Below are 27081 nucleotides of genomic sequence, written 5' to 3'. Positions count from 1 at the left end.
TACGTACAACATCCCTCTGTGGCTTTAAGACAGGTGGGCCTGAAAGTTCGCTGTACCTCAGGCTGCCTTTAAGCTCTCCACAATCCTTCCAACTCATCCTACCAAACCACCATTCCAGGTTTAAGTTTTTAATATTACTTTTGAGCTCAAATCAATTCTGCACTAAGTAGACTCAGATTAATATTATTTGTGTCTTATTTGTACCTGTCTTTTGTAAAGACAGAAGTAGTCATCAAAGACAAGTTTCTTTCTAATGAAATGGAAAAAGATCCTTCCATTATTTCATTTCTTACCTCAACCAAATACATGACTTCAGTAGTAAACTTCAGAATAGCTAACAACTGATTGTGTTTGACAAACCGGCCACACTTTTTGGTCATGTGAACTCATGCACCGTTTTGCCTCAAACTGACCCTATACTTCAATAATTTAGTTAGAGCATATATTTTTATTCAATAATTTGCAAACCCATTAATTTATTCAATTTTTAAAATCTTATCTTAATCCCACATGAGGGCTACACACAGTGGAAAGTTTCCCTACCCTTCCTATCCTCAAGCAGGTAAAAATCCAGTGCTTCTCAGCCTGCTCTGTATGTTGTTGTACAGCAGAAGTTTCTAGCTCTTGTCTAATACTATGGGAACCATAATTGACATTGCAGTATGATTGTTCTCTTTTAGATTTTAGACAATGACATAAAAATATAACTATATTCTCCATCTGCAATAATTTGCCAAGAGATTTTTTTTGAAGCAAGGTACACTGCTGTTTTGTTATACATTTCCCCTAGGTATACACAGCACAGATTGGGAGAATTGTGAGGAAAAGAGTTGATAGTACTCATAGTTCTAAAGGTTGTGGTAAATAAATGAATAGATAGATAAATAAATAAATAAAGTTTGTACCAAGAGGAAAGCAGAGTCATTTGGAAAGGAGATTTGTTCTATCACAACAAGACAAGGCAAGAGGGTCAAGCAAGCAAACAAATATTAATAAAGCTGGCAACATTATATAGGAGAGCTTTTGGCAGGTCATTGAAACAGAAACTAAACAGAGACACAGTGAAACTAAGAGAAGTTATGAACGAAATGGATTTAACAGATATCTATAGAACATTTCATCTTCAAACAAAAGAGTATACATTTTTCTCAGAACCTCATGGTACCTTCTTCAAAATTGACCATATAATTAATTGGCCACAAAAGAGGCATCAACAGATAAAAGAAGATTGGAATAATCTCATACAACCTATCAGATCACCACAAACTAAGGCTCATCTTCAATAACAACAAATAAAACAGAAAGCCACATACCCATGGAAACCGAATCACTCTCTACTCAATAATAACTTTGTCAGGGAAGAAATAAAGAAAGAAATTGAAGACATCCTCGAATTCAATGAAAATGATGACAACGCATAACTAAATTTATGGGACACAATGAAAACAGTGCTAAGAGGGAAGTTCATAGCATTAAGTGCCCTGGTTAAAAAAAAAATTATAGATACTACACTAGCAACTTAACAGCACACCTAAGAACTCTAGAACAAAAAGAAGCAAACACACCCAAGAGGAGTAGATGGCAGGAAATAGTCAAACTCAGGACTGAAATCAACCACGTAGAAACAAAAAGAACTATACAAAGAATCAACAAAACCAGGAGCTGCTTCTTTGAGAGAATCAACAAAACAGATAAATCCCTAGCCAAACAAATGGTCTCAGAGACAGTATCCAAATTAACAAAATTAGAAATGAAAATCATAAACTGAGGGATTTCAGAAAATCATCCAATCCTACTACAAAAGTCTATACTCAACAAAACTGGAAAATCTAGGTGAAATGGATAGTTTTCTAGGTAGATACTACATACCAATGTTAAATCAAGAGCAGATAAACTATCTAAACAGGCCCTTATCTCTAAGGAAATAGAAGAAATTATTAAAAATCTCTCAGCCAAAAAATGCTCAGGGCCAGAAGGCTCTAGTACGGAATTCTAACAGACTTTAAAGAAAGATCTAATGCCTATATTCCTCAAACTAGTCCACAAAATAGAAATAGAAGAAGCACTACCTAATTCGTTCTTTGGAGCCACGATTAGTCAGATGCCTAAACCACACAAGGACCTCCCCCCAAAAAAAAGAACTTCAGACCAATTTCGCTTATGAATATCAATGCAGAAATACTCAGTAAAATTTTCACAAACTGAATCCAAGAACTCATCAAAACCATCATTCACCATGATCAAGTATACTTCATCTCAGGGTGCAAGGTTGGTTTAATATACAAAAATCCATTAACATAATCCACTATAGAAACACACTCAAAGAAAAAAACACATGTCATCTCATTAGATACTTGACAAAATACAATACTCCTTCATGTTAAAAGTCTTGGAAAGATCAGGAATTCATGGCTCATACCTAAACATAATAAAAGCAATTTATGGCAAACCAAAAGACAATGTCAAATTAAATGTAGAGACATGGGAAGCAATCCCATTAAAACCAGGGACAAGAAAAGGATGCCCACTTTTCCCATATCTATTCAATATAAAACTCAAAGTTCTAGCTAGAGCAATAATGTGACAAAAGGAGATTAAGGGGATATAAGTTGGCAAAGAAAAAGTCAAGGTATCACTATTAGCAGATGAGATGATATGACAGTATACATAAGTAATCCCAAAAATTCTATCAGAGAACGTCTAGAGCTGATAAACAATGATGAATCACCATTCCTGACCTCAAGCTCTACTCCAGAGCAATAGTGATAAAAACTGCATGGTATTGGTGCAGAGACAGACAGATTGACAAATAGAATGGAATTGAAGACCCAGAATAAAATAAAATAAAAACACACACTTATGGACACTTGATCTTTGACAAAGAAGCCAAAACTACACAATGGACAAAAGAAAGCATCTTCAATAAATGGTATTGGTCTAACTGGCAGTCTGTATGTAGAAAAATGAACACAGACCTATATTTGTCACTATGCACAAAGCTCAAGTCCAAGTCGATTGAGGACATCAACATAAAACCAGATACACCCAATCTAATGGAGGAGAAAGTGGGAAAGAGCCTTGAACTCGTTGGTACAGGGGAAATTTTCCTAAACAGAACTCCAATGGCTCAGGCTCTAAGATCAAGAATTGACAAATGAGACCTCATGAAACTGGAAAGCTTCTGTAAGGCAAAGGACATAGTCAATAGGGACAAAAAAGCAACCTACAGAGTGGGAAAAAAAATCTTCACTGACCCCACATCCCATAAAGGGATAATATCCAAAATATATAAAGAACTCAAGAAGCTAACCACCAAAAACCAAATGACCCGATCAAAAAATAAAAAATAAAAAAAGTGGGATATAGAACTGAACAGAGAATCCACAACAGAGGAATCTCAAAAAGGCTGAGAAATACTTAAAGAAATGTTCAAAGTCCTTAGTGATCAGGGAAATGCAAATCAAAATGACCCTGAGGTTCCACATTATACCAATAAGAATGGCTAAGATAAAAAAAATTCAGGTGACAACACACATTGGCGAGGATGCAGAGAAAGAGAACACTCCTCCAGTGCTGAAAGGATTGCAAACTGGTACAACCACTCTGGAAATCAATCTGGAGGTTCCTCAAGAAATTGGAAATAGATTTACCTGAAGACGCAGCTATACTACTCTTGGAAATATACCCAAAAGATTCCCCACCATGCCACAGAGGCACCTGTTCCACTATGTTCATAGCAGCCTTATTTGTGATAGCCAGATGTCAGGAACAACCCAGATATCTCACAACAGAAGAATAGATACAAAAACTGTGGTTCATTTACACAATGGGATACGACTCAGCTATTAAGAATGAGGACATCCTGAGTTTTACATACAAATTGATGAAACTAGAAAATATCATCCTGAGTGAGGTAACTCAGATCCAAAAGGCTGTGCATGGTATGCACTCACTAATAGTACAGAATGCCCAGGATACAATCCACAGATCTCAAGAAGGTCAACAAGCTGAAGGGCCCAAATGAGGATGCTTTAATACCACTTGGGGGGAAGAAGATAGCAATCTCAGGAGGGAGGAGGGAGGGAGGATCCTGTGTTGGAAAGGCAATAGGGAGGGCAAGAGGGGAACATGATCAGGTACTGGCACTGAGGAGGGGTTGGTGGTGGTGTTAGACAGGACTGAAGCCATGAGGGTCAGCAGTAAGAATGGAAATAGGTGGCCTTGGAAGGTAGGAGATGGGGGACCCTCTAGAGTGTATCAGAGACCTGAGAGGTGATTGACTCTCAAGACTCAGTGGGAGAGAACTTAGTTAAAATGCCCTACAGTGGGGAGAGGAAACTAGCAGAGTTCACCTCCAGGAGAAAGTCAGGGTATCAGGTGGAGGGATTGGTTTTCCATCCCACAGTCAAAATCTCTGACCTAGAATTGTTCCTGTCTGAAAGAACTGGAGGATCAAAAATGGAGAAGACTGAGGGAAAGGAGATCCAGTGACATGCTCAAGGGGATGTCCCAAAGCCTGACACTATTACTGATACTATGGTGCGTTTACAGACAGGAGCCTAGCAGGGCTGCCCTCTGAGAGGCCCAACAAGCAGAGGAAAGAATCAGATGCAAGTATTTACACCCAACCAATGGACAGAAACTGGTGACCATTGTGCTGTGATTAGGGAAAAGCTGGAAGAAACTGAGGAGGAGGAGGAGGGCAACCCTGTATGAAGACCAGCAGTCTCAACTAACCTGGATCACCAAGATCTCTCAGACACTGGGCCCTCAACCAGGCAGCATACACTAGCTGATATGAAGCCCCTAACATGGATACAGCAGAGGGCTGCTGGGTCTTGACTCAGTGAGAGAACATGTACCTAACCGTCAAGAGACTGGAGGCCCCAGGGAGTGTGGAGGTCTGGTCATGTAGGGGTAAAGGGTTGGTAGTGGCGAGGAGGACATCGTTTTGGAGATGGGGTGCAGGGAGGAGGTATGGGATGTGGAAAAGTCAGAGGGCCATTCCTGGCAGGGGGAAAGGACTGAACTATATAAAAAAAAAAGATTAAGGAATTAAAAAAAAACAAGAAAAGAATAAAACAACCACAAGAAAGTGCAAATGTGGACTTGCCCTTTTCCGTACAATTAGGCTATCATCAAAAACAAATATGCCTGAAGCACTTACAATAATGAAAACATTTACATCGCTGATGCTGACTCTTCAATTTGTTCCTGGCACCAAAACATGCTTGGTTCTGAACAAGCCTGGGAAGGTTTTTGCTTCCAAGGAGAGACTTTAAATCACACAGTTAAAGACTGTTGATTTGGAAATAGTTTAAGCCAAGTGCACACTTAATATAAATTCTATTTTCTCACACTTGAATTTTTCTCATGCTATAAGGTGGGTCATTTAAAACAAATTATCAGCATATACCTGCTCAAGTATCAACATGCACGTTCCCTGTTGGTGGACCATTTTCTTAGATCTAATCAAAATGCTACCTTTGAGGAATTCAACTAAGGCCTGATTTGCAATCACTTGTTTGTGCCACAAGCTTTCATGGTACTGAGTGGGGAGGACTGAATTTCATTTTGCAAGGTTTCATTTTTCAAGCCCATTTTCCAAATACATAAACTATTCCCTGGAAGCAAATTTAGCTTTACATAAACACACACACACACACACACACACACACACACACACACACACACACACGCACGCACACACGTGTGTACACACACACACACACACACACGGTAGAGTTCAGTTTTCAGTATACTGAAGTCATTGTTTCTCAAATGATTCACTGGTGTTCTTGATCATGTAATAATTTTATTTCAAGAAGAATGACAGAGAAATCAAACCATCTGTTTTCACCTGCCACAGCTAGGTAGTTAAGGAAACTCAGATGACCTCAGAGGTTTCCCCCTTGGTAAGGATGCTTTGCCTATATTTGATAGTTTTCTGCACAGAGCAGCTAAGTGCTCCAAGTCTCCTTATTATAGCTCAAGACTGCTGATAACTCTCCCATTTCCAGATAAACAACCAGAATTCAACTAGCATGAAAAAAAGATGGGCTGTAATTGATCAAATTCAATATTAGATTTTCAAAGTTGCCCTTTTCACATTTTAACTGACATGCTGTTCCTCACTAGTGAAATGTCTTGTTGGAACAGAAGGTCAGTGTAGAAAATATTTTATTAATTAGTTTACAGTAAAGTAAACATAAGTTTTTGTATATTTAATTTGTATTATCCTTTCATAATCTCATACATAAATACAATACATTTTAGATCATATCCATCCACATTCACCCACTACAACTCCCTCTGGACCCATCCACCTTCTCTCTCAACTTCATGCCTTCTTCTTCTTCTCCCACCACATGGGTGAGAACAACCGAGTCTTCCACTTGCATTGACCATCAGCTACCAAGAGTTCCTCAGCTAGCAGTAGAGCCTCATGAACCTCTTTCCAATCCAAGCTGGAACATTGACTGGCTTGGTATATACAGGTCATACGTAGACAAATACAGGTGCACTGGGTTCATGAGTGTGGCAATCTTACACTATTTAAAAGATATTAAATCTTCCCCAACATCTGGCTCTTTCAATCTTTTTCCTTTCCCTTTTCCTGAGCCTTGAGTAGGAACGGGTGTGCTGGGTCAGTCCTATTTAGGGCTGACCATTCTGTTCCCTTACTCACTGCACGTTGACTAGTGAAGTGTCTCAGCATGAACTACTATCCACTGCATATATAAACTTTTCTGACAAAGCAATACTCTGTGGATATTCAGTTAAGGATAAGGGTAATTACTTAGGAAGCAATTTTGTATTCTGTCTCTTTAGCAAAATAATAGTAGTAAGGACTATGACCTTCCTAGCATGAATTTTTTTCCTCTGGTTTAGATACCAGGTACTGGTGTCCTGTGGGATGGCTCTTAATTTAATTAGACAGCCAAAATAAACTGTATAAACTGTTTGATTACTCTTATCCCCCCCCCAGAAAATTATAAAGCATCTTCTAGTACCATGAAAACACCAGCAAGAAGAATGCTTTTAAATCAGTACCAGCATGATCTGTTCTGTAACCAGTGTTTGGTATCGTCATCAAAAGCCTCTTATTATAAAGTTCTAGTAAGAAACTAAGAACAATCCAATAAGTTATAATGTTATGTGGTCTCTGGTACCTCCTTGACACCTTGGCAAGGAGGGTTTCACACTTGCCTTATGAAAAACTTATGAATTTCTCTATGGCTTTCTCAAACATTCTTAATGTGAAATTACTTTTCCTATAGTCCTTCTCATCCTTCTCATGTCCTACTTGTCCATGCACACATTTTTTTTCTTTTTACAATGCTGTGAATGATTGGGCCTAAGTCCTCATGCATGTCAATCACTTTAACACTGAACTACATTTTCCTGTAGTAGTCTTACAGTTTTCAAAAATTTGCTGAAAATATTAATATATTGTATCTTGAAAATAGAAAATACAAAATATATTAACAAATGCATCTCTGAAATATGTAGTCTCTTAGAAGTTTCATTTCTAGCAAAGCATATATATTTGCAGATTCCTTTCTCTTCAGATAAAAATTCTCTTTATATAAAACTAATGTCGGTATAAATCTTTGTGGAAACCAGATCAAAACCGTTTCTCTTCAGAATGCTTTGGGTGTTGTGTGACATTCTGGAAAGAGATTATATGCAGCATCTTTTACTGCTGTGTAATGAAACCTGTCACAGAGCTCTGTTGACAATAATAAATGATTAATAATTTTAATAAAACATTTCTTTCCAAAAATTAAATACTGCCTACAAATCCATAAATTCTCTATCAGTGTTAACATTTATCTTGACATATCAGATATAATTCTAGACTATAATCAAATCATTAACTGTGCTTTATCATTTTTCATTCAGTAGAATGTCAGAGAAATAGGACACAGTGTGCAAAAATGTCAGGAATTTAATAAGAAATCAGACGGGGAAAACCCTTGGTGATCATTTCCATTCGTATGAAAAACTTCCATCTTGATGTTTGCCTTTTATTTCCTTTTGATCACATACATCTAATTTAATATTTTATACAGCATTTTTTAAAAAAGTGTTCACTGTTTAATAAGAATAAGACAGAATTACACACAAATACTTAATTAGGAAAATCATACAGAAATTTTATGGCATATAATTTTAATAGTTTCTTATATAAAGACAAATTCACATAGAGATTAATTATTGTGCAATGGCTGACTTAATTAATATATTGCCTTGTTATATAAGAATCTGTATCTCGATCTTCTCTGTTTACTGAGTCCTCTCAGGCAGGACAAGGCTGCCTTAAACAGCATCCTATCCCCTCTGGACCGCCATTCTTCTCCAACATCTCTGTCCACCCTCGTCAGACCTGTGGATCCTGAACCATACCTGTTAGCTTCTGTTTCCCCACTTACCTTCTATGCTCTCTGAGTCCTCTGGGACATACCAAGCTGCCCTAAGCATCCTGCCATCCCAGCTGGACATCCATTCTCCCTACATCCCTCCACCCACCTTCATCAGTCCTTCTATTCCTGAACTGTACAGGTTAGCTCTGCTTTCCCCACTCATCTTCTCCCTGGGTACTCTTAGAAACCAACATTGGTAAAAGAAATAATGTTAATTATTTTTTCTCTTTCTGTTATTGGACAGTTTATGTATTTTGTATTTACATTTCAAATGGTATACCCTTTCCCTCCCTCTCCCATTCCCCCCTGCCCTTTCCCCTGCTTCTATAAAGATGCTCCCACTCCCACCTCAATGCCCTGGTATTCCCCAACACTGGGGAAACAAACCTTCACAGGACCAAGGGCTTCTCCTTTTACTGATGCCAGACAATGCCATCCTCTGCTACAATATGTGTGTAGGTTGATGTCATTCTGAAGGTGAAGGCAAACAGAAGATAAAACAAGACCTGCCATTGGACGAGAAAGAAGGGTAGGCGGGAACAAAGTCTTAGAAGAAAAGAGAGAAACAGAAAGAAGAGAGGCAACATGGAGGCAAACTTAAATGGTCCATGCCATGTATCTCTACATAGATACAGGTTGTTATGAATTTTTCTTAAGGGATGGATTTCCACAGGTCAATTTATCTTATCTAGGTGGGCATTTAATATCTTTATCAATTGTGAGTTTATTGGGTGGATGTACTGTGGATTGAGAATTTAACATATAAATCTGGTTGATAAATTAGAGTTTATTGAGTCCTGATTTCAGGGTTAGTTTTAGGATTAGTTGTGTAACTCCAGGGACCAGAGTGGTGACATGTCACACTGGAATGGCTCATGGACCGCCTGAGTCTGAAAGTACTTGGGGGCAGCATAGAGCCAATGAGATAAAAGTACCCCACAGTGCCATGTGGTCCAATGATGGCAGTGGCAGCAAGGATTTAAAAGTTATCTATTTTTTAATATTTACTGCAACATATGCGGCTGAAGTCATGGGTCCCTCCATGTGTTCTCACTGTTTAGTGGTTTAGTCCCTGGGAGTTCTGCTGGGTCTGGTTGGTTGATATTGTTGTTCTTCCTATAGGGTTGCTCCTTCGGTCCTTCTCAAACTTTCCATTGGGTCCTTGTGCTCAGTCCAGTGGTTAGCTGCAAGCATCCTCATTTGTATTGGGAAGACTCTGGCAGAAGTTCTCAGAAGACATCCATATCAAACTCCTATCAGCAAGCACTTCTTGGCATCATCAGCAGGGACTAGGTTTGGTGGCTGCATATGGGATGGATGCCCAGGTGGGGCAGTCTCTGGATTAACTCAAACAAATCAGAAACCTTCCTCTACTCATGGGATAAACAGGCTAAGAAAGAAATTAGGGAAACAACACCCTTCACAACAGTCACAAATAATATAAAACATCTTGGTGTGATTCTAACTATGCAAGTGACAGAGCTCTATGACAAGAACTTCAAGTCTCTGAAGAAAGAAATGGAAAAAGATCTTAGAAAATGGAAATTTTTTCCATGCTCATGGATTAACAGTATAGTAAAAATGGCCGTTTGCCAAAAGCAATCTACAGATTCAGTACAATCTCCATCAAAATTCCAACTCCATTCTTCATAGAGTTAGAAAGAGCAATTTCCAAATTCATTTGGAATAACAAAAAACCAGAATAAGGAAACTATTCTCAACAATAAAACATAAATTCTGGGGGAATCACCATCTCTGACCTCAAGCTGTATTACAGAACAATAGTGATAAAACTGCATGGTATTGATATAGAGACAGGCAGTTAGATTAATGGAATAGAATTGAAGACCCAGAAACAAACCCACACACCTATGGTCACTTGATCTTTGACAAAGGAGCTAAAACCATCCAATGGAAAAAAGACAGCATTTTCAACAAATAGTTCTGATTCAACTGGAGGTCTGCATATGAAAGAGTGCAAATTGATCTATTATTATTTCCTTGTACAAAATTCAAGTCGAAGTAGATCAAGGACCTCCACATAAAACCAGATAAAGTGACACAATTCGAAGGGGAATTGGGGAAGAGCCTTGAACACATGGGCACAGGGAATATTTTTCTTAACAGTACACCAATGGCTTATACTCTGAGATCAAGAATTGACAAATGGGACCTCATAAAATTGCAAAGCTTCTGTAATACAAAGGACACTGTCAGTAGGACAAAATGGCAACCAACAGATTGGCTAAAGATCTTCATCAATCCTACATTGTTAACTCTTAAATTGCACATCCTATTGTATATATAAGTGGGAGACTTCAACACTCCATTCTCACTAATTGACTATTCATCCAGGCAAAAACTAAACAAAGAAATAATGAAACATACAGGCATTATGAATCAAATGGACCTAACAGACATATACAGAATATTTCTCCCAAACAAAAAGAATATACTTTCTTCTCAGCACCTCATGGATCCTTCTCTAGGAATTGACCAGATAGTGTGTCACAAAGAAAGCCTCAACAGATAACTAGAAAATTGAAATAACACCTTGTATTGTATCAGACTACCATGGTTAAAGCTTGACTTGAACAACAGAAAACCTACATACTCATGGAAATTGAGCACCTCTCTACTCAATAGTTTCTGAGTCAGAAGTTATTTTATTTTTTAAAATAATTAATGAAATTAAAGACTTTCTAGAGTTCAATGGGAATGAAGGCATAACATCCCCACACATATGGGACACAAGGAAAGCAGTGCTAAGAGGAAAGTTCATAGCACTAAGTGCCTCTATAAAGAAATTAGAAATCTCTCATACTTGTGAAAAGAAGAAAAAGGGGGAGGAAGAGGAGGAGGAAGAGCAGGAGGAGGAGGAGGAGGAGGAGGAGGAGGAAGAAGAAGAAGAAGAAGAAGAAGAAGAAGAAGAACAACAACAACAACAACAACAACAACAACAACAACAAGAAGAACAAGAAGAAGAACAAGAACAACAAGAAGAACAAGAACAAGAAGAACAAGAACAAGAACAAGAACAAGAACAAGAACAAGAACAAGAACAAGAACAAGAACAAGAACAAGAACAAGAACAAGAACAAGAACAAGAACAAGAACAAGAACAAGAACAAGAACAAGAACAAGAACAAGAACAAGAACAAGAACAAGAACAAGAACAGCAAGAAGCAAGCACACCAAAAAGAATAGAAGGTAAGAAATAATCAAAGTTCAAAATCAGGGCTGAAATAAATTAGTTACCAAAGAAAAAAGAAAACAATACAAAGAATCAATAAAACCAGATCTGGTGCTTTTGTAAAGTCAAAAAGATAAAAACATCCCTTAGTCAAGTTAACAAGAAGACAGAGAGACAGTATCCAAATAAACAAAATCAGAAATGAAAAGGGAGAAATAACAACAGTCACTGAAGAAATTCAAAGATTATTAGGTTTTACTTCAAAACCCTGTATCCAACAAATTGGAACTCCTAATGACATGGAGAATTTTCTAGACAAATGAAACTTACCAAAGTTAAATAAGATTAGGTGAACTCCTAAAACAACCCTTTAACCCTTAAAGAATAGAAGCAGTCATCAAAAGAAGTCTTCCAACCAAAAAAAAAGTTCCATGGCTAAAAGGTTTTAGTGTAGAATTCTACGAGACTTTTAAAGAAGAGATGTTACCAACACTCTTCAAAGTATTACACCACATAGAAATAGAAGAACTACTGCCAAGCTCATTCTACGAAGCCCCAGTCATCCTGATGCCTAAATCACATGAAGACTCAATAAAGAAAGAGAACTTCAGACAGAGTTCTCTTTTGAATATTGATGCAAAAATACTAAAAACCTCACAAACCAAATCCAGCAACACATCAAAAGCATCACCCAACATGATCATGCAGGCTTCATCCCAGGGATGCAGGGATGTTTCAATTTACAAAACACCTATCGATGTTATCCATCATATAAACAACCTGAAAAAAAAATCACATGATTATCTCATTAGATGCTGGGAATGTCTTTGAAAAATCTAATACATCTTCAAGTAAAAAGTCCTGGAGAGACCAGGCATACAAGGCACACACCTAAACCTACATGATCATACAGCAATCCAATAGCCAACATCAAACTTAATGGAAAGAAACTTAAAGCAATTCCACTAAAATCAAGAACAAGATAAGGCTGCCCACTCTCTAGTCTTTGAATACAGTACTTGAAGTTGTAGTCAAATGAATACGACAACTAAAAAAGATCATGGGGATATAGATTAGAAAGGAAGAAATGAACGTATCAATATTTAAGGATGAAATGATAATTTGCATAAGCGACACCCAAAATTCTACCAGAGAACTGCTACAGCTGAAAAAAAAAACTTCAAAAGTGGCTGGATACAAAATTAATTCAAAAAAAATCACTAGCCCTCATTTAAATAAAGGATAAATTAGCTGAGACAGGAATTAGTTTTTACAACTGCCCCAAATAATATAAAATATCTTAGTGTAACTCTAGCCCACAAAGTGAAAGATTTGTGAAACAAGAAATCCAAGTCCCTGACAAAAGAAATTGAAGAATATATCAGAAGATGGAAAGATACCCTATAATTATTGATAAGTAGGATTAACATAGTGAAAATGGCCACCTTGCCAAAAGAAATCTACAGATTCAATGCAATTCCCATAAACATTCCAACACATTTTTCACAGATCTTACAAGAGGAATTCTCAGTTTCATATGGAAAAACAAAAACCAAGGATTATCACAAAAAGCCTGAACAATAAAAGAAATTTTGGAGGAATCACCATCCCCAACCTCAAACTAAACTACAGAGAAATAGTGATAAAACAAACAAACAAACAAAATCCTGCATGGTGTTGGTACCACAACCGACATGTTGAACAATGGACTCAAATAGAAGACTCAGAAATAAGACCACATACCTAAGGACAATTGATATTTGACAAAGAATCCAAAATGATACAATGGAAAAAAAAACATTTTCAATAAATGGTGCTGGTCTAACTGCATATCTAAATATAAAAGAATAAAATTAGGTTATTATTTATTACCCACACAAAACTCAAGTCTAATTGGTTTAAGGTCCTCAACATAAAACTGGATACACTGAATCTAGTAGAAGATAAAGTAGGAAACAGCTTTGAATGACTTGGTATAGGAGACAATTTCCTGAACAGAATACCAATGATTGAGACTCTAAGATCAACAATTGATGAATGGGACCTCATGAAACTAAAAAGCTTCTGTAAGGCAAAGGAAACTGTCAATAGGGCAAAATGGCAGCCTACAGATTGGGAAATGATCTTCATCAACTCTGCATCTGACAAGAAGGCTAATAGCAAAAATTTGCAAAGAACTCAAGAAGTTAAAAACCAACAACCCAAAATAACCCAATTAAAAAAAAATAGAACACAGATAAACAGAGAATTCTCAACAGAGGAATCTCAAGTGGCCGAGAAGCACTTAAAGAAATGTTCACCATCCTTGGTTATCAGAGAAATGCAAATCAAAACAACTGTGATATGTCTTCTTACAGTAGGCAGAATGACTAAGATCAAACACTCGAGGGCTAGCATGTGCTGGTGAGGATGTGGAGTGAGGGGGACACTTCTCCATTGCTGGTGGGGGTGCAATATTGTGCAACCATTTTGGAAATCAATTTGTCAGGTTCTCAAATCAATTTGTCAGTTTCTCACAAAACTGGGACTAGTTCTGCCTCGATACCCAGCTGTATCACTCCTGGGTATATACCCAAAAGATTCTCCACCATCCCACAAAGATTCTTATTCAGCTATGTTCACAAAAGCTTTATTTGTAATAGCTTGAAACTGGAAACAGCTTAGATATCCCTCAAGAGAGAATAGACAAAGAAAAATGGTACATCTACACAATGAAGTACTATTCAGCTATTAAAAATCAAGACATCCTGAAACTGGATGGAACTTGAGAATATCACCCTGGATGAGGAAATTCAACCCCAAAAGGGTATGCATGATATGTACTCACTTATAAGTGGATATTAGCCATTAAAAACAGGATACCCATGCTACAGTCCTCGGATACAAAAGGGCTGAACAAGAAGGAAGGCACATCAAGGATGCTTGAATCTCACTTAGAAAAGGGGATAAAGAAGTCATTAAATGTCAGGTAGAGAGAAGGAATTTTGATGGAAGAGATGGGCAGAAAAAGGAGTGGTCCAGGATCAAGTGTGGGTAGGGACAGGAGAGATGACTATATGGCTATGAGAATGAATGGGACTCTGCAACTGATAGGGGTGGTGATGTGGGAAGGCATCTCCAGGATGTGACAGTGACCTGGGATAGGAGTGGCACACAAGATTAAGTGGAGGTGACTTTCGATGTAAAATACAGCACTGGGGATATGGAACCTGAAGAGGCCGCTTCCTGTAGCCAGGCAGGAACCCCAGTGGAGTGCTAGGGACACCAACCCACCCACAAAACCTCCCACCCAAAATTTATTCTGTCTACAAGAAATGTAGGGACAGTGCTGTAGCAAAGAATGAAGGAATGGCAAAACAATAATGGCCCCAACCTGAGACCCATCCAGTACGCAAGCACCAGTCCCTGACACTATTAATGGTACTGTGTTTTGCTTTCGGACAGGAGTCTAGCATGGCTGTCCTCTGAGCGGCTCCACCAAGCAGCTGACCCAGACTCTTAGGGAAGAGTAGGGAAAAGGATTTTGGGCCCCAAATTGGTTAAGAGTGCTACACGAAGACCTCCATAGTCAACGAACCGGGACGCTTGGGGGTTCACACAATCTGAACCACCAACCAAAGCACATACACAGGCTGGACCTAGACCTCCCCGCCATATGTAGCAGATGTGCAGCTAGGCCATCATGTGGGTCCTCAACAGCTGGAGCAGGGGCTCTCCCCAAAGCTGTTGCCTGTGTGGGGGATACATTCTAGCGGGTCTGCCTTGTCTGGCCTCAGTGGGAGAGGATGCAGCTAGCTCTGCAGGGTTGGGGATACCCAGAGCCGGGGGTAGGAGGGCACCGTCTCAGAAGAGAAGGAGAGAAGGGATAGAAGAAGAGGATTGTAGGAAGATGGATCAGGAGAGATAAGCAGGATGTAAAATGAATTTTTAAAAAAGAGAATGTGTAACTGCTCCTTGCTTACTTTGGAGAATTGGACAACCCATATTCTAGAATTCAATAGCCATGTACATTGTACAAACAACTTAAACTTCTCTGGTTCCTAACTCTCTTGTATACAAATGAGCACGATGGTGATGTTGTGTGGTTTTAAAACAGAAAAAAAAATACTGAAAATTGAACCTTAGGCACAGGACAGCTAAATGGTTTTTCCACGGAATTGCTATCACTCCTGTCGAATAGAATGTTGCCTCTTCAATATATTTGAGGACGTATAAGTCATCAAATCATGACACAATTATTTTCAAATAAAATAACCTCCATTATTAAAAGTATTGAAAACAAATTTTCAATTACTCTAAAACTTTCTATACTAAAACAAGTTATTTTATTGAAATTTAGTTCTACATAGTAAATAATAAGAGGTGTTACTTGTAGTAACCCTGTAATTACCATGCAGACACGACATCAGGATCCTCTCCAGTGTTTCAGGGGTAAATTTGCAAATCAATAATTTATATTTTCCCTCAGTTTGACAAATTTTCTTTTTCACGTCTGGCATCTTTGGATCATATCCAAAATTCCACTCAGAAGTTGTAATTTGATTTCATATATTTCTGTAATGTAGAAAATGTCATTATGTCTTACTATAATGGTAGATTTCAATTTATCAATAATTATATCTTAATTTGCATTTAAAATGTTTTATTTTCACCTTGAAAGAGCCCCCTTTTCATAGAATTTATCTAGTAATATTCCCCATAATTATTTAAAATTTTATCTTATAATTATGCAGAATTCACTATGCCTATAACTTTTCTAACCTATGTGTATATATAAATGTGCTACTAACATAACAACAGACCATTACGGCTTGGATACAGCCTCGATGGAGTGGTCCTTGTTTTAGTAATGTCCAGGGACACAGAGGGCTTGGAGACCTGATCGTGTCTGGAGGACTCCTAATGTGCCGCAGTTGTTTTTTAATGCAAATGTCCTTGTCCTCAGCCCATTGATGAGTTATTCCAGAGTTCAGTTGGGATTGTCCAGAGGGAGAGCTTAACAGGACAAAGCCGAGCGCGCGCTGTGGTATGGCTCCTAAAGGTATCTCTAAAGAGTATATCCCTCCTTCCTCCTGTCTCTGTTCCTCTTCCTCTTCCTCCTCTTCTTCCCCCTTCTCCTCGGCCTCTCTCCTCCGGTTCCTTCCTTGAATTCCTGTCCTTGTTCTTCTCCTTCCTTGACCCCACCCCCTTTTCTTTCCTCCTCTCTCTGTCCCTCCTCCTCCATACTCTTCTTTCTTCTCCTCCTTCCTCTCGTGTCTGTCCTTCCTTCCCCTTGGACTCTCCACTCCTCCCTTCTTCTGTCTTTGTTCCACTTCCTTCGTCCTGTATTTCTCCCTCTTTCTTCTCTGTCCTTCCTCCTCGTCCTCCTCGTCCTCCTCGTCCTCCTCGTCCTCGTCCCCCTCCTCCTCGTCCTCCTCGTCTCCCTCGTCCTCCTCTTCGTCCTCCTCGTCCTCCTGGTCCTCGTCCTCGTCCTCCTTCCCCTCCTCCTCCCCTCCTCCTCCTCCCCCTCGTCCCCCTCCCCTCCCTCCTCCTCGTCCTCCTCCTCCTCCTGGTCCCCCTCCTCGTCTCCTGTCCCTCGTCCTCCTGGTCCTCGCCTCCTGTCCTCCTCGTCCTCCTCCTTCTCCCCCCCTCCTCCTCCTCCCCCCTCCTCCCCCTCCCCTCCTCTCTCTCTCCTCTCTCTCTCTCTCTCTCTCTCTCTCTCTCTCTCTCTCTCTCTCTCTCTCTCTCTCCTCTTTGTTCCTGTCCCTGCTTGCTGGCTGCCAGGAGATAAACAGCCTTCCTCACTGTGTCCCTTTGCTGTCTTCCTGCTCTGCCGCAATTCTAAAACCAATGGAACCATTTGACCATGAAATTAACATTATACAATTGTGACAAAAAAAAATCTTTCTGCAGTTAAGCCAATTTCATCAGTTTGTAACAAGAATAGAAATTTAAATGAGAATGCATACTATAATTAGAATGTAAGTCTTCATTCCATAAAATGCAAAATCAAAAATATGTCATAATAACTCGAGTCCTTTAGAACTATGCCTGTGTTTTATCATCAGTGAATATATTTTAATGTTTGTATAATACATTCTATGGAATATAAAACATGAGAAATATGTCACATATGCTCATAAATGTGAAAATATTTAAAAATATTGTATAAGATGCGATTTAAATTGTTTTTCTTGTGTTACCACATTCTAATCATCACATGTGCACATTCTGTATTCCATGCCTCTTGCCTCAAACATTATACACAGCCCTGAAGTAGTATAAATGAGATCATTTCAGTAACCCCAAAATGCATGCTTTTCTTTAAGAATATTAATCGAGAATTATACATTTAATTAATAAACAAAAATATCCCATTTTTCTTTTATTATAGTTTGTACATAGCATTCATATATTTCTATGTTTTCTGTCTTTGGTTTTCGTTTTCTGTTTTTTGTTTTCCTTTTTGGTCAAAACTGGAGTTACTAGCTAGAAGTCAGAGACTGGGCAATTGGGTCTATCTGATGGAACATTAGCAGACTGGTGTCTAAGACTTGATTACTCACACTGAAACACATTAGTACGATGTGTATCACTGCCGTGTATGTGTTTATTCTTTATTTTGGTGCCTATGGGGTTCCACGTGCCACACTGTACACATGGGGGTCAGAAGATAACTTTGTGGAATTGATTCACACTTTACAATCTTATATAGCTTCTGGGAATCCAGTCCTCTCTCTCTCTCTCTCTCTCTCTCTCTCTCTCTCTCTCTCTCTCTCTCTCTCTCTCTCTCCTCCCAAGCCATTCGAATGTGCTAATATTGTTATTCTTGAACCAACTCCCTTTTTTAAAAAATTGTTTCAGAAAATCAAAATTCTTATTGAGGAATTTATTATACATAACCAATGACATTCATACCCGGAAATGACCCATACCCACACACACTAATAGGAGAGCTGAGCATGGAATAAACCCACAGTCCACTGTTTATTTTGCTTCTGTAGACACAGGGGGCACTACTCTCTGATGACCGAGAAGGGGGAGCTACATTTGTGCAAAAAAATTACAATATAAATTTACCTATTTTTAATTCAAATTATTTGAAGACTCACATGTCAAAAGTCACATATTTTCCAAACCAAGACAATAGCAGGGACTTGTGCAGAGTGTCAGTAGACTGGAGAACATGATGGAGAGATAATTTTAAAAAAGAAGTGTCTGGTATATCCATATTCAAGGATGTGTGCATGTGTATATACATATACATAGAAAACAGCACTTCACGATTCAAAATGAAATTTGAATACAGTCTGGATACAGTTTGAAAAGTGAGACATAATAGTTAACATTTGGAGTTTGTCACCGAATACATATAGTTCTTAGTATTTTGTATTTTAATTAGTGTAGTCCAAATAACACTGGAGACCAGTGCTGTAGCCTCTGTGTTAAATGTTTGGAGGATGGTGGGAGTGAACAGAATTTCTGCTCGTTGACCCTGCTCAAGGTTAGCTATTTCATCCCTTGACTCAGCTTTAAATTCTTTTTTTTTTTGGGGGGGGTATAAATTTTTTTTCATGTTTTTTTATTATTATTATTATTATTAACTTGAGTATTTCTTATATACATTTCGAGTGTTATTCCCTTTCCCGGTTTCCGGGCAAACATCCCCTTCCCCCCCCCTTCCTTATGGGTGTTCCCTCCCCACCTCCCCCATTGCCGCCCCCCCCGACAGTCTAGTTCACTGGGGGTTCAGTCTTAGCAGGACCCAGGGCTTCCTTCCACTGGTGCTCTTACTAGGATATTCATTGTTACCTATGAGGTCAGAGTCCAGGGTCAGTCCATGTATAGTCTTTAGGTAGTGGCTTAGTCCCTGGAAGCTCTGGTTGGTTGGCATTGTTGTACATATGGGGTCTCAAGCCCCTTCATCAGCTTTAAATTCTTTAAGCTTAGAACAAATAGACTGTAATATTCCAGTGAAGGTTGAGTAACATACGTCACAGATGAAATTTTTCACTTTATAATTAAATCCAGTGATCCAGTGTTTAGTTACCTCTCGATACATGGCTTGTGTATACCCTTTAAAATGGTAGCCATTTTGATTCTGATTTGAATGAGCAAAAACATGAAGGGTTGATCTAGAGTGATGACCTGTCTGTCATACGTGTCATAGAATTTAATCTTCGTGAGGTGACCAGCAGAGTTAGCCATGTGGGTGGAGCCTGGAATAAGCACAGACTGTTTCTGTGCTTAGGACATCTCTCTCATTCTCTAAATTCCAGGAAAGATAAATGTAGCAAGATAAAGCTGAGCACAAGGCTAAATATCACAATTACAAGGTCTGACACCTGACTAATCATTTAAAGTCATCTTTTCAAATAGACGCCTGTCAACTGAGCAATCCACCATCTTCATGATAGATGGTTACTCCCTTTAGTGGGTTAACAACTCTGCTAACCTGTACTGTTTCAATGTAGACCATTCTCTAAACCAAAAAATAAGGCAGGAAGGAAAGGAATACTCCCTAATCTAATGTAGACAAAAAAGTGCAGCATTTTAGTGAGAAAGCTCCACTGCTTAAAACATGCTGTGGATCGATAAGGATGCTTATTCAGAAAGCTAAGACATAAACTGAAAAGGGAGAGAAAGGGGACACCTACAATCTTATATATTTATGTGTTTATCCATTTCGAATAAGGACAAGCTAATACTTTTTGATGTTGTAGGGTCTAAGAATCTTCCTAACTCGGTTGTCCACTTGAATATATCCCTCTATAGACTCTGTTTGAAACGTTGGGCTCACCTCATAGGAAAGACACAAGCAGCCTTTCCCTTCTGTATTTGTTTTTCCATTTTGTTATGAAAACATTTTTTGTGTCTACATATCTGTGTGTCTATGTGAGTGTATCCCCACAAATGTTTGTAGGTGCACTTAATTCTGCATGTGGAGGACAGAAATAAATTCTGCAAAGTAAATTGGCAGGAGGGCTTTTCTATTACCCCTTTATCTACCCCAATAAATAACACAAAGACCTTGTATTTTTATTAAAAACTTCAGGCACTAAACTGGGCAGATTCTGAGCTATTTTAACCTGACTGTACCAGCCTGGTCTACTTCCCAGCCATTTGCCCATTACTTACTTACCATATTAGTCTTGCCCTAGATGTTCGTGCTGGTGGTGTCCTCATGGTGATGACCCTGGAATCCTGCTCATGGCTAATCTCTCTCTCTTTTTGGTCCCCACCAGAGACTCCTCTCACTGGGCCTGAAAGTCTTGCCTTCTCTTTCCTGCCCAGCTATTGGCTAAATCCACTTTTTATTAACCAATCAGAGGTGATGGAAAACAATCTTTACAGAACATTGAGACAGGAGATGCTCCAAAGATAATAACAATGCCAATGTCTGGATTGTAACCAGATCTCTGGGCACAGTTCAGCCTCTGAATACACAGTGCACAAAACCATCCTCCAACAAAATCCCCAGGGGCTGGAGTAACAGGGATTTGGGGGATCCCTGGTTCGTGATGTGGGATCTCAATTCAGGTCCCCCTGATTATACAGCAAATGGTCTTAGTCACAGAGCGCTCTCTCTCTCTCTCTCTCTCTCTCTCTCTCTCTCTCCTCTCCTCCCTCCCTCCCTCCCCTCCCCAATCCTCCCTCCCCTCCCTCCAATCCTCTCCAATCCTCTCCTCCTCTCCTCTCCTCTTCTCACCAACTTCCTTTACATCATCAGTTCAATTTCTTTCGAGATCATCCAGACAATTTTAAATGAATATATTTTCTAAAACTTGAAGACATTGCATATCCAGGGAAGTCTCAACAATGATTTTGGACCTTCACAGTCAGCGTTTCTTTGTCATACTCTGAGAACAGTTTCTGCTTGCTATTCCTCGAGGCACATAAGGAGTGTCCGTGTTTTAATTGCACCATTTTAGAGGATGCCTTGGCTTGCATACAGAAACATCTGATAATTTACACATTCTCATACAGGAACTCTTGGTTCAGAAGACACATAAACTCAGAAACCCCACAAATACTTTCTCTTTCTCTCGAGTTTCAGGCAACAAGGGAGCCAGAATATTTGGAATTTGTCTAACCCCAAACTGTGTTTTCCTAACTAATCTTGGCAAGCTTAAAACCCTGGAAAGTCACAATTCACTTCCCAGGCGATTGTCCCGGACAGTTCTGCAGCAGCAAAGCCCAACAGGATATCCAGCTATTGAAAGGGGCCGTGGCCCAGGTGGCCCTCCACGCAGCTGTGGAGGGGCCTCCAGAGTGGGGCCGCTCCTGCAGGAAGACTTTGCTTTTCCTCTGTCTGTTTCCATCTGGGGAAGAGAACATGGTCACGATCCACACGCACAGCTTGCAGGCACAGGACCCTTCCTCCTCAGCTAGTGTAAATCACCAGAGAATAAATCACGTAGGAGAATCCTGGCGCCCCCACTCAAGCAGTTATTTGGTTATGAAAAACAGCTTCAACTTTAATGTCGCACTGCGAGAGACGTAATGCTACAGACAGAAGACCTCTTAGGGCCAATTGCTAAATTCATGAATGGAACGAAAGCCAGGCTGTAAGGATTGAGTCAGATGGATTCTCTGACCTTCATGTTAGGCCTCTCACCATCAAGGGTCAGGTTTGCTTCGTGATGTTGTACTTCTATTTCTATAGATTTAAAGTTTTTGAGAGGAACTATATGTTTCATTCAACATAAAAGAGCCTTAAGGAATCCTTACAAATAACGCTGTCCATATTTATGACATAATTTTCAAATAGAGCAGGAGCCACCGTGGGGAGGGCGATGGAAAGACAGACATCTGTTTCGGTAATTGGTGAATTGATACTCGCTTTTTATTCAGATTTTTCTGTGAAGTCCTCGCAGAGGGGGAGAGACCATATTTGTATTCAGAAGAAAAAATGGTTTGTAGTCTTCAAATCTGAGATTTTTCTTCTAGTTCACACAGTTAAATTTGTGTTCATGGGGTAGTGTTTCTGTCCTTGGTACATGTAAGCTTTGTTTTTGTTTGTTTGTTTGTTTGTTTGTTTTCATTTTTATTAAATTGAGTATTTCTTATTTACATTTCAAATGTTATTCCCTTTCCCGGTTTCCATGCAAACATCCCTGTCCCCTTCTATACGGGTGTTCCCCTCCCCATCCTTCCCCCATTACCGCCCTCCCCCCAACAATCACGTTCACTTGGGTTCAGTCTTAGCAGGACCAAGGGCTTCCCCTTCCACTGGTGCTCTTACTAGGCTATTCATTGCTACCTATGAGGTTGGAGCCCAGGGTCAGTCCATGCACAGTCTTTGGGTAGTGGCTTAGTCCCTGGAAGCTCTGGTTGTTGGCATTGTTGTTCATATGGGGTCTCGAGCTCCTTCAAACTCTTTTAATCCTTTCTCTGATTCCTTCAACGGGGTCCGGTTCTCAGTTCGGTGGTTCCTTGCTGGCATTCGCCTATGTAAGCTTTGTGTTATATCCTTAATAGGAATGAACTGCTATATTGATGAAATGCTTTATAGCTGAAAGAGCAAAGTAGGCATAGAGACAGACAAATGATGAGAGACTAAAAGGTGAGCTATCAGAATCTAAATACTATATCTCTTGTTTAGTCACTATCTGAGCATGTATCATTTTTAAACTGTGGACATAACACTTTTATTCTATGGAAATATTAATTGATATTTGATTTACTGTGAAGTTATTGAAATTATCAAATCAAATAATTTATAATTAAGAAGATGAAATTATGGTCATGTGAGAGTATAATTAATAAAGTTGTACCAAAGATACATTTTCATAAGCATGAATACTACTTAAAACTGTCATCTAAATTTGGAAACAAATATCAAATTATTTTTAAATTGTGATACCACAATCATAAGTTGCTTAAACGAATAAGCTCTTCATTGGTGAATAATGTTCTTGGTGGCAAATTCTGATCACATTTACCCTTTAAGGAACTTGAATGTGATTCACCATCAAATGAGAGAAATCGACCCAGTGTGCTGTGATCAGTGGAATGAATTTCATTTTTATGTTAATTTCTCTTTTTATTAAAAGTGACGAGTAAATATAAAAAGAATCCTGTTCTAATCTGGATACTTTTTCATAAATTAACGAAGTAATATATCTGTGTGAGATGTTAGGGTTCATCATTCTTCAATAATCAAGTAAGCTATAGTATATTAATTTCATTGTATTGTGTCTAGACACTAATTGTCTAAATTCATGAAACTCTTCTTTTTTCTCCTGAGGCAAATTTACCATGAATTTTATATCTTTTTTTTTTCCTTTTCACATGTACATTTACTTTTTTTTTTTTTTATTAACTTGAGTATTTCCTTTTTACATTTCGAATGTTTTTCCCTTTCCCCGGTTCCCAGGCAAACATCCCCCTAATCCCTCCCCCTCCCCTCTTTATGGGTGTTCCCCCCCATCCTCCCCCCATTGCCCTCCCCCAACAATCACGTTCACTGGGGGTTCAGTCTTAGCAGGACCAAGGGCTTCCCCTTCCACTGGTGATCTTATACTCTCTCTGTTTGCATCTCTCTCTCTCTCTCTCTCTGTATACTAAATCCTTCCTTCCTAGAGTTTATTTTATAATATTTGTATCATACTTAATTTTTTTTACATTCAGAACTCATAAAAAGAAAATTAAACCAAAAATTTCAACTTAAAAGTTAATATTGACTTTTTCTTTAACTATTTCAGCATATGAGGTTTTTTTTTTTATTATTATTATTAACTTGAGTATTTTTTATATACATTTCAATGTTATTCCCTTTCCTGCTTCCGGCAAACATCCCTCCCCCTCCCCTTCCTTATGGGTGTTCCCTCCCAACCCTCCCCCATTGCTGCCCCTCTCCCCCCCAACAGTCTAGTTCACTGGGGGTTCAGTCTTAGCAGGACCTAGGGCTTCCCCTTCCACTGGTGCTCTTACTAGGATATTCATTGCTACCTATGAGGTCAGAGTCCAGGGTCAGTCCATGTATAGTCTTTGAGTAGTGGCTTAGTCCCTGGAAGCTCTGGTTGGTTGGCATTGTTGTACATATGGGGTCTCGAGCTCCTTCAAGCTCTTCCAGTTCTTTCTCTGATTCCTTCAACAGGGGTCCCGTTCTCAGTTCAGTGGTTTCCTGCTGGCATACGCCTCTGTATTTGCTGTATTCTGGCTGTGTCTCTCATGAGCGATCTGCACTCACATTTTGATCATCCGCCTTGAGTTTCATTTGTTCTAGGCATCTAGGGTAATTCAAGCATTTGGGCTAATAGCCACTTATCAATGAGTACATACCATGTATGTCTTTCTGTGATTGGGTTAGCTCACCAGGATGATATTTTCCAGTTCCAACCATTTGCCTACATGAATTTCATAAAGTCATTGTTTTTGATAGCTGAGTAATATTCCATTGTGTAGATGTACCACATTTTCTGTATCCATTCCTCTGTTGAAGGGCATCTGGGTTCTTTCCAGCTTCTGGCTATTATAAATAAGGGCAGCGATGAACATAGTGGAGCACGTGTCTTTTTATATGTTGGGGCATCTTTTTGGGTATATGCCCAGGAGAGGTATAGCTGGATCCTCAGGCAGTTCAATGTCCAATTTTCTGAGGAACCTCCAGACTGATTTCCAGAATGGTTGTAGCAGTCTGCAACCCCACCAACAATGGAGGAGTGTTCTTTTTCTCCACATCCTCGCCAGCATTTGCTGTCACCTGAGTTTTTGATCTTTTAGCCATTCTCACTGGTGTGAGGTGAAATCTCAGGGTTGTTTTGATTTGCATTTCCTTATGACTAAAGATGTTGAACATTTCTTTAGGTGTTTCTCAGCCATTCGCATTCCTCAGCTGTGAATTCTCTGTTTAGCTCTGAACCCCATTTTTTAATAGGGTTATTTGTCTCCCTGCTGTCTAACTTTTGAGTTCTTTTGTATATTTTGGATATAAGCCCTATCTGTTGTAGGATTGGTAAAGATCTTTTCCCAATCTGTTGGTTGCCGTTGTCCTAACCACAGTGTCCTTTTGCCTTTACAGAAGCTTTGCAGTTTTATGAGATCCCATTTGTCCATTCTTGATCTTAGAGCATAAGCCATTGGTGTTTTGTTCAGGAAATTTTTTCCAGTGCCCATGTGTTCCAGATGCTTCCCTAGTTTTTCTTCTATTAGTTTGAGGTGTCTGGTTTGATGTGGAGGTCCTTGATCCACTTGGACTTAAGCTTTGTACAGGGTGATAAGCATGGATCGATCTGCATTCTTCTACATGTTGACCTCCAGTTGAACCAGCACCATTTGCTGAAAATGCTATCTTTTTTCCATTGGATGGATTTGGCCTTTGTCAAAAAATCAAGTGACCATAGGTGTGGGGTTCATTTCTGGGTCTTCAATTCTGTTCCATTGGTCTATCTGTCTGTCTCTGTACCAATACCATGCAGTTTTTATCACTATTGCTCTGTAATACTGCTTGAGTTCAGGGATAGTGATTCCCCTGAAGTCCTTTTTTTGTTGAGGATAGTTTTAGCTATCCTGGGTTTTTGTTATTCCAGATGAATTTGCAAATTGTTCTGTCTAACTCTTTGAAGAATTGATTGGTATTTTGATGGGGATTGCATTGAATCTGTAGATCGCTTTTGGTAAAAATGGCCATTTTACTATATTAATCCTGCCAATCCATGAGCATGGGAGATCTTTCCACCTTCTGAGGTCTTCTTTCAATTTCTTTCTTCAGTGTCTTGAAGTTCTTATTGTACAGATCTTTTACTTGCTTGGTTAAAGTCACAATTTAGGTATTTTTATATTATTTGGGTCTATTATGAAGGGTGTCGCTTTCCTAATTTCTTTCTCGGCTTGTTTCTCTTTTGTAGAGGAAGGCTACTGATTTATTTGAGTTAATTTTATACCCAGCCACTTTGCTGAAGTTGTTTATCAGCTTTAGTAGTTCTCTGGTGGAACTTTTTGGGATCACTTAAATATACTATCATATCATCTGCAAATAGTGATATTTTGACTTCTTCTTTTCCGATCTGTATCCCTTGATCTCCTTTTTGTTGTCTGATTGCTCTGGCTAGAACTTCAAGAACTATATTGAATAAGTAGGAGAGAGGGGCAGCCTTGTCTAGTCCCTGATTTTAGTGGGATTGCTTCAAGTTTCTTCCATTTAGTTTAATGTTAGCAACTGGTTTGCTGTATATGGCTTTTTTACTATGTTTAGGTATGGGCCTTGTATTCCTATTCTTTCCAGGACTTTTATCATGAAGGGGTGTTGAATTTTGTCAAATGCTTTCTCAGCATCTAATGAAATGATCATGTGGTTTTGTTCTTTCAGTTTGTTTATATAATGGATCACGTTGATGGTTTTCCGTATATTAAACCATCCCTGCATGCCTGGATGAAGCCTACTTGATCATGGTGGATGATTGTTTTGATGTGCTCTTGGATTCGTTTGCCAGAATTTTGTTGAGTATTTTTGCCAATGTTCATAAGGGAAATTGGTCT

The sequence above is a fragment of the Rattus rattus genome, chromosome 18 (assembly GCF_011064425.1).
Source record: "Rattus rattus isolate New Zealand chromosome 18, Rrattus_CSIRO_v1, whole genome shotgun sequence".
Taxonomy (NCBI): Eukaryota; Metazoa; Chordata; class Mammalia; order Rodentia; family Muridae; genus Rattus; species Rattus rattus.
This window is presented reverse-complemented; position numbering follows the sequence as displayed.